We start from the raw sequence: 12,924 nt of genomic DNA, 5'->3' as shown, positions 1-12,924 counted from the left end.
TAGGAATTTACCCAAGGGATACAGAAATGCTGAGGCATAGGAGCACATGTACCCCAATGTTCATAGCAGCACTCTCCACAATAGCTAAAACATGGAAAGAGCCTAAGTGTCCATCAACAGATGAATGGATCAAGAAGATGTGGTTTATCTACCATGGAATACTACACGGCAATGAGAAACAATGAAATCTGGCCATGTGTAGCAACATGGATGGACCCTGAGGGTGTTATGCTGAGCGAAATAAGTCAGGCAGAGAAGGACAAATATCATATGTTTGCACGTATAGGAGGATTAGGAGGAACTTGACGGAGGACCAAGGGGGAGAAGAAGGGCGGAAATGGTGGGGGAAAGGGAGAGAGGCAAACCATGAGAGACTCTTGAATGCTGACAAAAACTGAGGACTGATGGATGTGGGGGGGGAGGGATGGGCATGGAGGAGGACACTTGTGGGGATGAGCACTGAGTGTTATGTGGAAACTAATTTGACAATAAACTATTTGTAAAAATAAATAAATAAATAAATAACCTCTTTCCATTCTGTGTTTCAAATTTTGATCAAAAAATTAAAAATTAATTACTAAATGATATTTACTAAATGATATTTTAAATATTTGTCCACATATTTGGTCATTATGGGATTTCTTTCATTAACATTCTTTTCCATATTTTTACTAGATTAGCAGAAAAAAACTTTCAGAAATAAGCTCCCATAGCATTGAACACATTGTCCCCTGGGTATGTCTGCTGCAACTCTTTTTAGTGCACATTATAATCACATAAAGTTGATTTTCACATTACTATAATAAGAGAGAGGAGGGCCCAACATGGGTGTCTAATATTAGTGGAAGACTTCTCGGGAATAAAATGCCATACAGCTAATAAATATGATGTGATTATGATGTGTCCATGTAAGCTCATCAGTTGTGACAAATGTACCATTTTAGTGAGTGCTGCAGAAGACATGCATGTGTCCAGGCAAGGAATACTGGGGAAATCTCTGTACCTTCTCAATTTTTCTGTGAATCTAAACTGTTGTAAAATACAAAATCTTTAAAAGTATAAAAAAGCATATCTGTATTATAATCAAAACTACAAAAAATTAATGTGCACCTGATCTGGGCAAGGATGATAATAAGCATCATGAGAGTGGTCAACAGTTCATGCACTTGATGGACTTAGAGATGTCTTTTTTAAATTTTTTAACCATTAATTGTTAACAATAATAAAACAAAATGGAACAAAATTATCTTTATACCTGAAGAAAAGTAAATACCCATTTAAAGTAACTTTCAAATCAACACAAAAATCTTTTTTCATTCACTGAACAAAACCCAGAACTTTGACAGCACAGATATTTTAGGGATTTCCTGCGAAGCATCACTGTGGTTTCTAATCTGCAGAGCTGATGGTATCATAGGAGAGCTTAAAAACTGTTACAAAAATTCCTTCTCTGCCAGGTAGCACAGAAAGAAGTTTTAATATGAGCTGCCACCCTAAGAGGCTTTGTATTTCAAAAGTAGACAGAAGACTCCGGACAAGAAAGAGAGGAAAGCCTCATGGTGTGAAGAGCCTTTGGGCTGGACCCAAAAGAGGCAGGTAATCTCCACAGACAGAGTGGGCACCTCACAATTTCCATTGAAGTGCAGGCGATCCTAGCTCTGATTTCCACGGAATCATTGAATCACTGGCCTAAGCAATTGGTTGGATTTAATAAGTTCTTTCTGCCAGAAGAGCAACCTATCTATGAAACTTCTTTCAGCAAGATACACTAGAATACAAAGGCTGGCTGCTTTAAAAATGACTATCAACTTTTCTTCAAATGTGTTTTGCAGAATCCTCACCCCTGGAGACTTTCCCCCAAGGCCACCTACCCACCATCACAGAGTAACAGTCCTGAGATCTGCACAGTGAAGTCAGCCTTTCTCTTCTCAGTTCACCACAAAACCCTTTTGGGTTAGTAGGTAATGCTTATTAACACCTAAGCAGCATCATAGAATTAACAGGCAGTAGAGTGTAGTGGTGAGAAGCCTGGACTACAGAGACAGGCTACCAGGGCTGTCACTGTAGCTTTCCATCTAGGGCTGTGTGACCTCAAGCAGGTTACTTAACCTCTCTGTGTCTTACATTCTGCATCTACAAAATGCCAATGATACTAATCACTGGACATGGTAAGCACTAGGTAAGGGTGAGAGCAATATTCTCTGGATTCTCTGTGGGAAAAGGAAGTTTCTAAGATACAAGCAAATGTAACATGGGCTTGCCGATGCTCATATAAAATCAAGAAGGCTTGCTTCACCAGGGCCTCTGACCCCCAGACAGAATCTTCTGCTTTCCCACACAGCAGAGGATCGCAGGGACGAGAGTTGTGGGCTCAGGTGTATCGCTTGTTAAATTTGAGACGGTCTGGTATGCACAGTAGGCTGCAGGCCATGCAGATTTCCAGTGTAGAGCTGAGGACAGGCTTTTCAATGAATTTCCACTGCTGTCCCTCCTGATGGCTTCAGGACATGGACCTTGTCACACTCACATACATTCTCTGCCAAGGACTGGCTAAGTCTCAATGGTCTGCAGAGAGACTTCCCTAAAGCAGTCCTCTCTTTGTGGGCATGTCTCCATTCCACCAGGAAGGTGGGCTCTGGTGTCTGAAAATGTGCTGAATGGCCCCCTCCTTTCATTTACGTGTCCCTTATATCTGCATGGCTGGCTGGCAGCAATTCCCACCAGAGGGCAAATCACAGCTCCAGGGCCCAGACCTGAGAGAGTACACCAGCCCCTGCAAGGAGGATGCCTCTGAAAGCATCCTCCCCACCCCCAGTGAAGCTGAATGTGGTCCTGTCAAATCAAATGGACCTGGAGCTTTGCTCTGAAGCCAGAACAGGTGTGGTGGCATGCAACAAAGTTGACTGAAACTCTTAAGGGCCAGAGGATGAATCAGAACTAAAGTCTCAGGGAGCACAGAGGGGCTGCTGGGAAACAGCCGTCAAATTCCAGAAGTTTTCTTGAGAATAAAGACCTTCTAAACCACTGAACCTTTTTTGGGAAGTGTGGAGTGGTCTTCTTATGTCTTCACTTTTTTCATTCATTTTTACTTTTATGTTGTTTTATTCGGGTCTTCCTATTTAAGCTACATTGCTGCTGAAATGGTGGTCATTGCACTACCTCCTGTTGGATGATGATGATGATGATGACGATGCTGCTGCTGCTGCTGCTCCTGCTGCTGCTGCTGCTGCTGCTGCTATCGTGTACTACAGTGATTCCCAGACTTCTCTAGTCTGCAGAGTCATAAGTTTCTGCTGTGAAGCCATGAGGATTCACTGGTTCATACAGTCCCTGATTTACAACATTTATTTGGTTCTCAGTCACCTGCACTTACCCACCAGCAACAATGGTACATTGGGAGAAACAATCTGCTACAGACCGAGTGCTCATGTTCTCTCCCACCCCCACCTCCACACTCCCCATCTCCACACCCCACCTCTGCTCCTGCCAAAATCCATATGCTGAAGCCCTAATACCCAGTGTGTTGTTATTTGGAAGTGGAACCTTTGGGAGGTAATTCCATTTAGACTAGGTCATGAGGATGGGGTCCATGATGGTATTCTTACCTTTATAAGAAGAGGAAGACACCAGAGCCCCTCTCTGCCATCCGAGGAAACAGCAAGAGGTGGCCATCCACACTGAGGAAGAGGGTTCTTACCAGACACCAAATCCACCGGCATCTTGATCTTGGACTTCCCAACCTTCAGAATGAGAGAAATACATATTTATTGTTTAAGACAAGCAGTATATAGCAACTTGTGATGGCAGCCCGTGTTGACTGAGGCCTGCTCAGCACCTAGGTGAGCGTAATGGTAGGGAGTGAGTCCACTGAAGATGCCCATGGGACCCCTGGGTGGCTGAGTCAGTTAAGGGTCCGACTTTGGCTCAGGTCATGATCTCATGGTTTGTGAGTTTGAGCCCCACATCGGGGTCTGTGCTGTCAGCTCGGAGCCCGGAGCCCGCCTTGGATTCTGTGTCTCCTTCTCTCTCTGCCTCTCCCCCAGTTGTGTTCTCTCTCTCTCTCAAAAATAAATAAATGTAAAAAAAAAAAAAAAAGATGCCCATGGAATTCTGATGCTTCCCATACTATGTCTCTGAGAATCACTCTTGTAGTATGCAAACTGCCTAGGAGATGCCTATTAAATATGAGCTATTCATTAATCTGATTCTGCATACAAAGGTATTACCATTTTTTAAATATATAAGACCTTGTTTTTCTTTCTCTCTCAGTGAATTTAAAATTCTGCAGCAGAGCAATAACCAGTAAGTTAAACATTAGTAAAAGGCAGAGAGGGATGTAGACTTTGAAAACCCGTATGTTTATATGATTTCTCCTTCCAATTTATCTGTCACAGGCATTTCTAGTGTCTCATAGGTCTTGCCAGACTTCAATGTTCTCAAGTCTATAATGGGGACAATGATATCTTGCCCTGTCTCACAGAGTCTTTATAGAAAGCAAATTAGAAAGAACAACTGGGGTGCCTGGGTGGTTCAGTGGATTGAGTGGCCGACTTCAGCTCAAGTCATGATCTCCTGGCTCATGGGTTCATGCCCTGTGTCAGGCTTTGTGCTGATAGCTCAGAGCCTGGAGTCTGCTTCTGATTCTGACTCCCTCTCTCTGTGTCCCTCTTCTGCTCATGCTCTGTCTGTCTGTCTCTCTCTCTCTAAAACATTAATTTTTTTTAATTTAATAATTTAAAAAATAATAAAGAGAGATACCATTAATAAAATAAAAAGAAAGAACAACACAAATGTTCCTGGTAGAGTATAAAATATTCTACTAATTAAAATGGAATTTATTTTAGTGTAATTATCATCATTACTGTCAAGAAAGAAATATTTCATTTTAAAAGTTTGTTGTTTCACTAAGTCACTGTTGACACAACTCAGTTCTAGTAAGGGACCAAAGAGAAGAGGAATAACCTGTATTCCAAATGAATAAACAAACAAAAAGCAGAATCAGAGAACAAATTGATGGTGGCCAGACAGGAGGTAGGTAGGGGATAGGAGAAATTGGGGAAGGGAATAAGTCATGGGGCTGAAAGGCACAGCACAGGGAATACGGTCAATGACACTGTAATCCTGTTGCGTGGTCACAGATGGGAGCTACAAGTGTGGTGAGTGCAGCGTAAGGGACAGATCATTGAGTCACTATGTTGTACACTTGAAACTAATATCACATTGTGTGTTAACTACATTCAAATTTTTAAAATAGCCTTTTTTTCTAAGCCTTTTACTAGTGAACACTAAACTGATATGCAAACAAATAGGATAAATAACATGATAAAAATGGCATTTACTAATTGCTTTCAATTTGACCATGAAATAACCAAGCCATTCAGTGCATTAATTTTCATGATCTATCTTCAACCATTGCAAGTTCATCAGTTATATGATACACATCAGTCATTATATCAGCCGCCCTTTTATTTTTTTTTAATTTTTTATGTTTGTTTTTGAGAGATGGAGAGAAGACGGAGCATGAGAAGGGAGGGGCAGAGGGAGAAAGAAAGACACACACAGAATCCGAAGCAGGCTCCAGGCTCTGAGCTGTCAGCACAGAGCCTGATGCAGAGCTCGAACTCACAAACCACAAGATCATGACCTGAGCTGAAGTTGGACGCTCAACCCATTGAGCCACCCAGGTGCCCGTCAGCCACCCTTTTAGATGTGGCCTAGTAGCCAATGCTACAGACACTACGTTTATTTCCAAGATGGTATTAATTAGGTAACAGCACTTTAGGCCTTTGGCAAGTTGTCCCATTTACCAGAGAATAGGGACAATTCTGTGGTTTGACAACCCTTCAGAAGCATGAAGAAAGTCCAGTTTTGTGGGTCTGCAGTACATGCATGAGCATATGATTGCCCCAAGAGAAAACAGAACTTAACACTGCGGAAATGGAACCAAGCCGCTGACCAGCATCGCCCGGAGCACATGGACACATTTTGTTATTGTAATTCTATGTGGTATTCGCTAAGGATATGCAACAGATTCACATTTCAAGCCTGCAAATAATTCCTTAACCTTTAATCAAGAAAACTGGAGAATATTACCTCTACCCATTGCTCTATTTCATTTAAAAGAGAAAGCCTTTGCTTCAAGCTTTGCCTTGAATTTGGAAACCAAATTATCCATTGTAAAATAACATGAAATTTATAGCATATTAAAAGAATTCTCTCTGGACTTATTTTCATCATATCACTGAGAACACAATATTACGAGTGACTCAGAGGAAATAAATAATTCACCAGCATGTTACAATGGCCCTTTCTGAATTTAATTGTCAGGCTTGAGGTATTATATACTGTTTTGGGGAGAAAACCTAGCACTGGAGTTTATTTTCATGAAGAAACAGAAATACAAGGAATTAAATAGAAGTAGAACTTAAAGATATCAAGTCACTGACAAAGAAGCTGGTCAAGGACCATTTTACACTTGTGTGAAAAAAGCCACAGGTTGATGCTCATTGTGTGTCACATAAGCTGCTTAATCTATAGCTTGTGAGAAATGGACAGATTTGTAAGGGTAGGATTGGGGCTGGATGGATCACCAAAAGCCTACTTTATGTGCAACTAATTTTCCAAAGATTCTTTAATATGAATGCTATTTTTACAATCAGATAAAAATAAAAAATATTCTAAGCAATCGAGAAACTTTGCAGTTTTCACCTCTTGCATAATGAGGGAAATTTTTCTAATCATATTTTAGTCAGTAAACTTTTTAATAAAACATTTTTACCTGAGGTCTAAAATCCAATATATAAATGTATAATGGACAGAAAGAAAAAAAGTGCCTCTCAAGTCTATGAGTTAAAAAAACTAACCAATCTCTTCACCCTACAACTAGTAATCACTCAATTTCAATTTAATCCTTTATCAGTCAGGCTTCAATTACTGAAAACAAGATGCATCCCAGCTGGTTTATTTAGAAAGACTCTGCACCACTTCTAGAATTATGAGGGGACTGAAGATGCAGTCTGAGCGGCCAGGATGGACTGGGCCACCCATGGGCAGCAGTCTCTGACAAGATCACAATGGTCTGGGTTGAATTAAAGAGCCACCAGCCAGCCATTGACTCCAATACAACCACCTCTGCTGGGGAAGTTACCAGCCAACAGGGAAGCCATTTGGAAGAATCAGAAACTGTAAGTTCCTCTGTGAAGAGAATGTCTGCACAGGACAGAGATTACAAAGTTTCTGCAGGTACCTGGTCACAGCATCAAGAAGTCACCTCACCTTGAGAAACTGATTCAATATCCATCATATTTAGTCACACCAAACCTCACTCTGTATACAGTTCTCAGCTTATTCCTATGTATTTACTTTCCACTGGAGATTGTCAAAGTCATTGGACAACCTGTTGAACCAATATTCCAGGAAAATTTAGGATGACAAACAGCTATAGATAAATCTTTATCATTTCACTAAAATTTTAAGTGTCATTTTTAACTCTAGGACACTTTTCAGAAATGGTGGCATATGAACATTTTGCTAACTGGTACTCAGGGAATACATGAGGCTTGTGTCTGAAATTATGATGCCCAAGAGCTGAATATGCCCTGAGGTCGCCTGGCTCACCCACTTTGCAGGCCAGCACATTTAGGAGGTGGTCGTGCCACTGCACTCAGGCAGGTTCATATGGGGGGTCATGGTGGCGGATGCATTATTCGACTCCGTTCCTCCCCATTCTTGCTGCCACCAGCACCAGGGAGATGGAGCATGTGCCTCTGTCCCTTGTCACTTCTCAACCTAAGCGATGGCTTTCCCATCCCTTGTCAGTGACAATAGGGACACTGCTGGCACCATACCGAGGTCCTTGGCATTACTCTGTCAAGTTACTGTGTCTGTTGCCACCAAACACTTCCTCCCACCACGTTCTCTAAGGAGCATGCTGGATGGTGGACTCTGTCCTGCCCAGAAGCACAGCAAGGTGATGACAACTGTCCACATGTCTGGCCACAGCTGACTGTTCTGCACTCTTAACCACGGAGTACAGGAGCAGACCAGAGCTAGACTTCACCTGGAAACACCTGGCTAGCTTCTCTCTCCAGTGTCCTTACTCCCCTTCAGGTTTCTCTGGAAAGCACTGCTTTAAACACCCATCACAGACATCTGTGTCTTGGCCCCAGTTCCAGAGGCCCACCTGCCACACTGCTCATCCCCAAACGCCTCCTCAGAGACACTCTCCTAGCCAACCCCTGTGCACACTCCATAACCACTAGCACAGGGAATGGCACCCAGGAGACATCCAACAAATGTCTGAAGAAGGAGTATCAATGGCACTTTTCAAGGAAGATTAAAACTTGTCATTGCTACTGAGTTTACCTTCTGAGCGGCTCTGACCATGGGAGGCATAGCTATCTTCCTCTGAACCATTCAGCAGTTTTACAGTATAGCCAGTGTATATTCTAAATGTATTGGATTCTCTGATAAACACAAATTTTTAACCACACTATCAAAGAGAAAAGTTTTCTCTTTCCCAGAACTTTTACAGTTCTTTTCTGCAGATTTTGCTTTTATCAGAAGACAAGAAAATGCCACCTTTATTCCGTGTTACAACTTGTGGGCAGCATCAGGGTTCGGTCCAGGCAGACAGCTATGTTGGGTGGATGGCATTAGAGTCCTGGGATCTGGGATAGAGAAGGATGTGCATCATTTGTACCCAGGCCCACTTGATGGCTTCCTAAAGTAGCTGTGTCGTGTCTCATATCCCTGTGACATGTGGCATAAGGGAACATCACACAGGACATCCCAGGACTCTCCTCTCTTTTGCGAATGGAACAATAAACTATATTGGACAAATCATGAACCCAAGTTTTTCAGGTTCCATGTGATGCCATGAAACACTGGACACAGGTCATTCACTAAATACTATGCTTCATATTGGTCTTTCCAGCAACATGTGGCGCTGGCCTGCACTGCCTTTCTTCCTTCTCTTTCTTCCTCTAACACTATTTATTTATCTCTATGAAAGACCATTTGACTGCAACATTCTTCACAGCTCTTTAAGCTTTACTCATCCGTACACAGCCACAATCCCTCTGCTAGCACTGAGACAACTGAAGCACACCATCCTTGCCAGCCTACTGAAGAAGAGGAATTTTAAATATGCCAAGGGGCCTGCACTGGTCTGCCCTCTTGCCTGCCCCTCATTAAGAATTTTCTTTATTCTCGGGGTGCATGGGTGGCTCAATTGTTTAAGCATCTGACTTCAGCTCAGGTCATGATCTCGCAGTTTGTGGGTTCAAGCTTCATGCTGGGCCCTGTGCTGATAGCTCAGAGCCTGCAGCCTGCTTCAGATTCTGTGTCTCCTCTTCTCTCTGACCCTCCCTTACTCATGCTCTGTCTCTCTCTGTTTCTCAATAATAAATAAATGTTTAAAAAAAATTTTAAGATTTTTCTTTATTCTCCTACTTCCCTTTCTATGGTGTAGAGTAGTTTTGTATTTTGTATCTTTGGGCTTTAGACCTGTTACAGATTCCTTTGTAACTGGAGTACAGATAATGACAGATACTCTATGAAGTCAGGAACAAAAGAGCTATATTTATAGAACATTTGCATCTTCACTTAGGGAATGTGGTGCAATAGTATATGAGAACATAGGAAATCAGAGGAAATGGCTATTCAGCAATGGGAGAACAAATGCACAACTCAAAAGTAAAAGGGAACATAGAATATTTATGAAGCACCCACCAAGAAAGGGAAAAAATGGTGTGACACTGAAATCATTATGAAGGAAAAAGAGGTTCTTTTTTTCACGTAGCACTTACAAAATGTGTTACTAAAAGAATTTAAATTAACTTCATTTTAAACGTAGAGAAATACATGGTTGAAACCTTAATAACATGGTAAACAATATAGTAAAGCCCCACAGTCACCAAAGCAGTCACTTTTTAAAGAGAATGTAAGTTCAGTGTAAAAAAAAATTGTACTTGTGTTGTATGAATGAACATAACTTTAAAAAATTTTTTTAATTTACTTATTTTTGAGAGACAGAGAGACCAAGCATGAGCAGCAGAGGGGCAAAGAGACAGGGAGACACACAATCTGAAGAAAGCTCCAGACTCTGAACTGTCCGCACAGAGCTCGACACGGCTTAAACTCACGAACTGTGAGATTATGACCTAAGCAAAACATGGACGCTCCACCGACTGAGCCATCCACGTGTCCCTAAATATACATAACTTTTCAGGATTGTTATAGGGAATCACTACTTGTTATTAAAAGAGTAAGGAATTCCCCTAAACAAGCCACATAAAGATCACCCCTATGTTAAGTTAATAATGACAATGTAATATGAAAGTTTTTCAGGGAGGTAGGCTTGTGGAAGTTTTTTTTTTTATCTGTGAAAAGAGATTATCGGATTAACACAAATTGGTTCCACTGAATCCTTTTCAAGACTACCTAAAGATATTTCTATCAGTTCTTAAATACATTTTGCATTTCTATATTGAAGGCAGTGTCACTGACGCGTTTGTATAAATCAGTATAAAGACAATGATACTGAGGTTAAGAATATAAAAATAAAGCTCCTGATACTTAAATGAAAAGGCATTAATGGTTATATTAAAAATAGCATCACAATTAAAACTGAGTAATAAAATCTCTGATTCTGTGAAGTATTTTCTCTTGAATATATGAATATGGGCAACATAGCACAATTTCCACCCTTCAGGGTTTAGCATTGAACAGAAAGCACCAGACAAAAAGAATGGGATTTGAAATCCTCTGCTGGCTTAAATCTATAGCAACTTTACATAGCTTGAGATGCAGAATCCACAATCAGGTCTGGGAAAGAAGGAACAGACTCCGCTCAAGTTTAATGTTCACTGTGCCCTGGGACAAGAACTCAGAGCATTGTGTTGCTGTCAGTAACTTTACCAACTGGCTGTGAGGCCTCAAAATGTCACTCAGACCTCAGATGCCATCTGCCAACGGTACACACCCTTCCCATCCACATCAAATGGGTGACGTGAAAATAAAATAAGAAAATAGACACGACTGCTAGCACTAGCAGTAGAATAGACAGTGGCTTGCCTGGCCTGCCCTCAGCCTCCACCCCATGGGCCCTGACTCACACCAAAGGCCCCCTGGCTCTGGGCTCCACAGAGGGCCTCCCTCTCCAGGCACTGCCGCTGGATCCTCACCTTCAAGTTCTTCCCTCCCCTCGTGCCCACCCACAGGCTTGCCCTCCTGCAGCCTCCATCCAGTCATTTCCATTCATCTGTCAGATCTTGGCTCCAGCACCCTTTCCTCAAGTGAACCTTCTTAGACATTCTACCCTGAAATTAGGTCAAGGTTTCTCCCATTCAATCCTGAGGCATCGTTAACATGAATTTGGAGCCCTTGTCTCCATTTCAAGCTTACGTGCATTCACGATTATTTCCTTCATTTTGCCTACCCTGGAAGTTTGGAGGAAGTAGGGCAGGGTGTGCTTGTCATTTTATCCCCCAAAATGTGCAAAATCTCATGCTAATTACGTTAGTTTGAGAATGGGTGAGTACAATATTTAATACAGACTCACTTATCTCAGGGAGTTTACATGAAAAATTATAAACATAACTTGTTATATGATATATGCTGAGAAATAAACAATATAATTGATATCAGTAGTAGATAGAGACCTTCTCTGCTGATGTAGTGAAAAAGATATCTCCCTAGTGGAGGCTGAATCTGCCTGAGCCAAGGCAAATGACTTCAGACATTTGTAGACGGTAACCTCTACAAACCACAAATAACTGGAATTCACCTCCTCCCTGACCTAAAACAAACAAACAAAAAATCAGCTAAATCTATATGACCTTTTCAAAAGAAGTTAAACCACTGGAAGACTTAAGATCCATCTCCAGATCAAACTTCCATTTCTCCTCCTGCATCAAAAAAATGGCAGGCTAAGTTATTATTATAACATCTATCTGGATATACATGAAGTCATATTCTAGAAGCCAAAATTCACTTCTAACAATTTATGAACATACAATAAATAAATACAAATAAATAAATAAACTGCATACATGATTCATTAGGATTAAGGGAAAGTCATTTTCAACTAATAAAATGGAATTTATGTTTTTAAAAGAAAAGCTTTTTCTTAAACTTTCATTTTTTACAAAAACCAGAAAGAGGCTTACCACGTATTATGTAGGAAAAGATTTACAATTACATTAGAATGTTTTCTATTAGGTTATATGTTATATGAATGAAATAATATTCTTGTGCTTAAAACTTATTCTCTCTGGTAGTTTTAAATATTTCCTTTATAGCTGTTATATTATTGATATTTTAGCCAATCTTTTATCCACAAATAATATAAAAATCAATTTAAGTGCACGTGTTGCTTTTAAAATTACAAATTCTGATTGTAAAATACTTAAAGAGTGATTTGTAGTTAAATTTCATTCAGTCAGAGTGTCTTTATTTTTATATGTAGAAATACATTTTATGGGAATTATATTTTAATGGAATGAAATTGTAGGGTCTTCAGAGTTGGGCCTTCTCTTCTAAAAGTTTCTCAGTTCACTAGAAACATTGTAAAGGCAGCTGTCATGGCCACACAGAGCTTGGGAGAGATTTATCAGTTGGAATGGGTCAGAAATCAAAGCTCATTTTAACAGAGATAAACTAGGCTGGTTTTAGAGAAGCCTGTCCAGTCAACAGTGCCTAGAAACCTGTGAACTCAAGCATACCTGATGACTTTGACTCTATCTACTTTAAGAGGCAGCATTTTTCAAATTCCGAAGAAGCAGTTTTTTCATCTGATTTCTTGAGCATGTCCTAATTTCCATACTGATGTCTCCAGGCAGCTGTGACCCCAGGTTATGGCTCCCTGAGGATTCGTACCCAGCACCTGAATGACCCATCATTATCCAGAGAGCTGAGAAGTAA

This window comes from Hyaena hyaena, unplaced genomic scaffold (genome assembly GCF_003009895.1).
Source record: "Hyaena hyaena isolate Hyena2069 unplaced genomic scaffold, ASM300989v1 scaffold_1721, whole genome shotgun sequence".
Taxonomy (NCBI): domain Eukaryota; kingdom Metazoa; phylum Chordata; class Mammalia; order Carnivora; family Hyaenidae; genus Hyaena; species Hyaena hyaena.
This window is presented reverse-complemented; position numbering follows the sequence as displayed.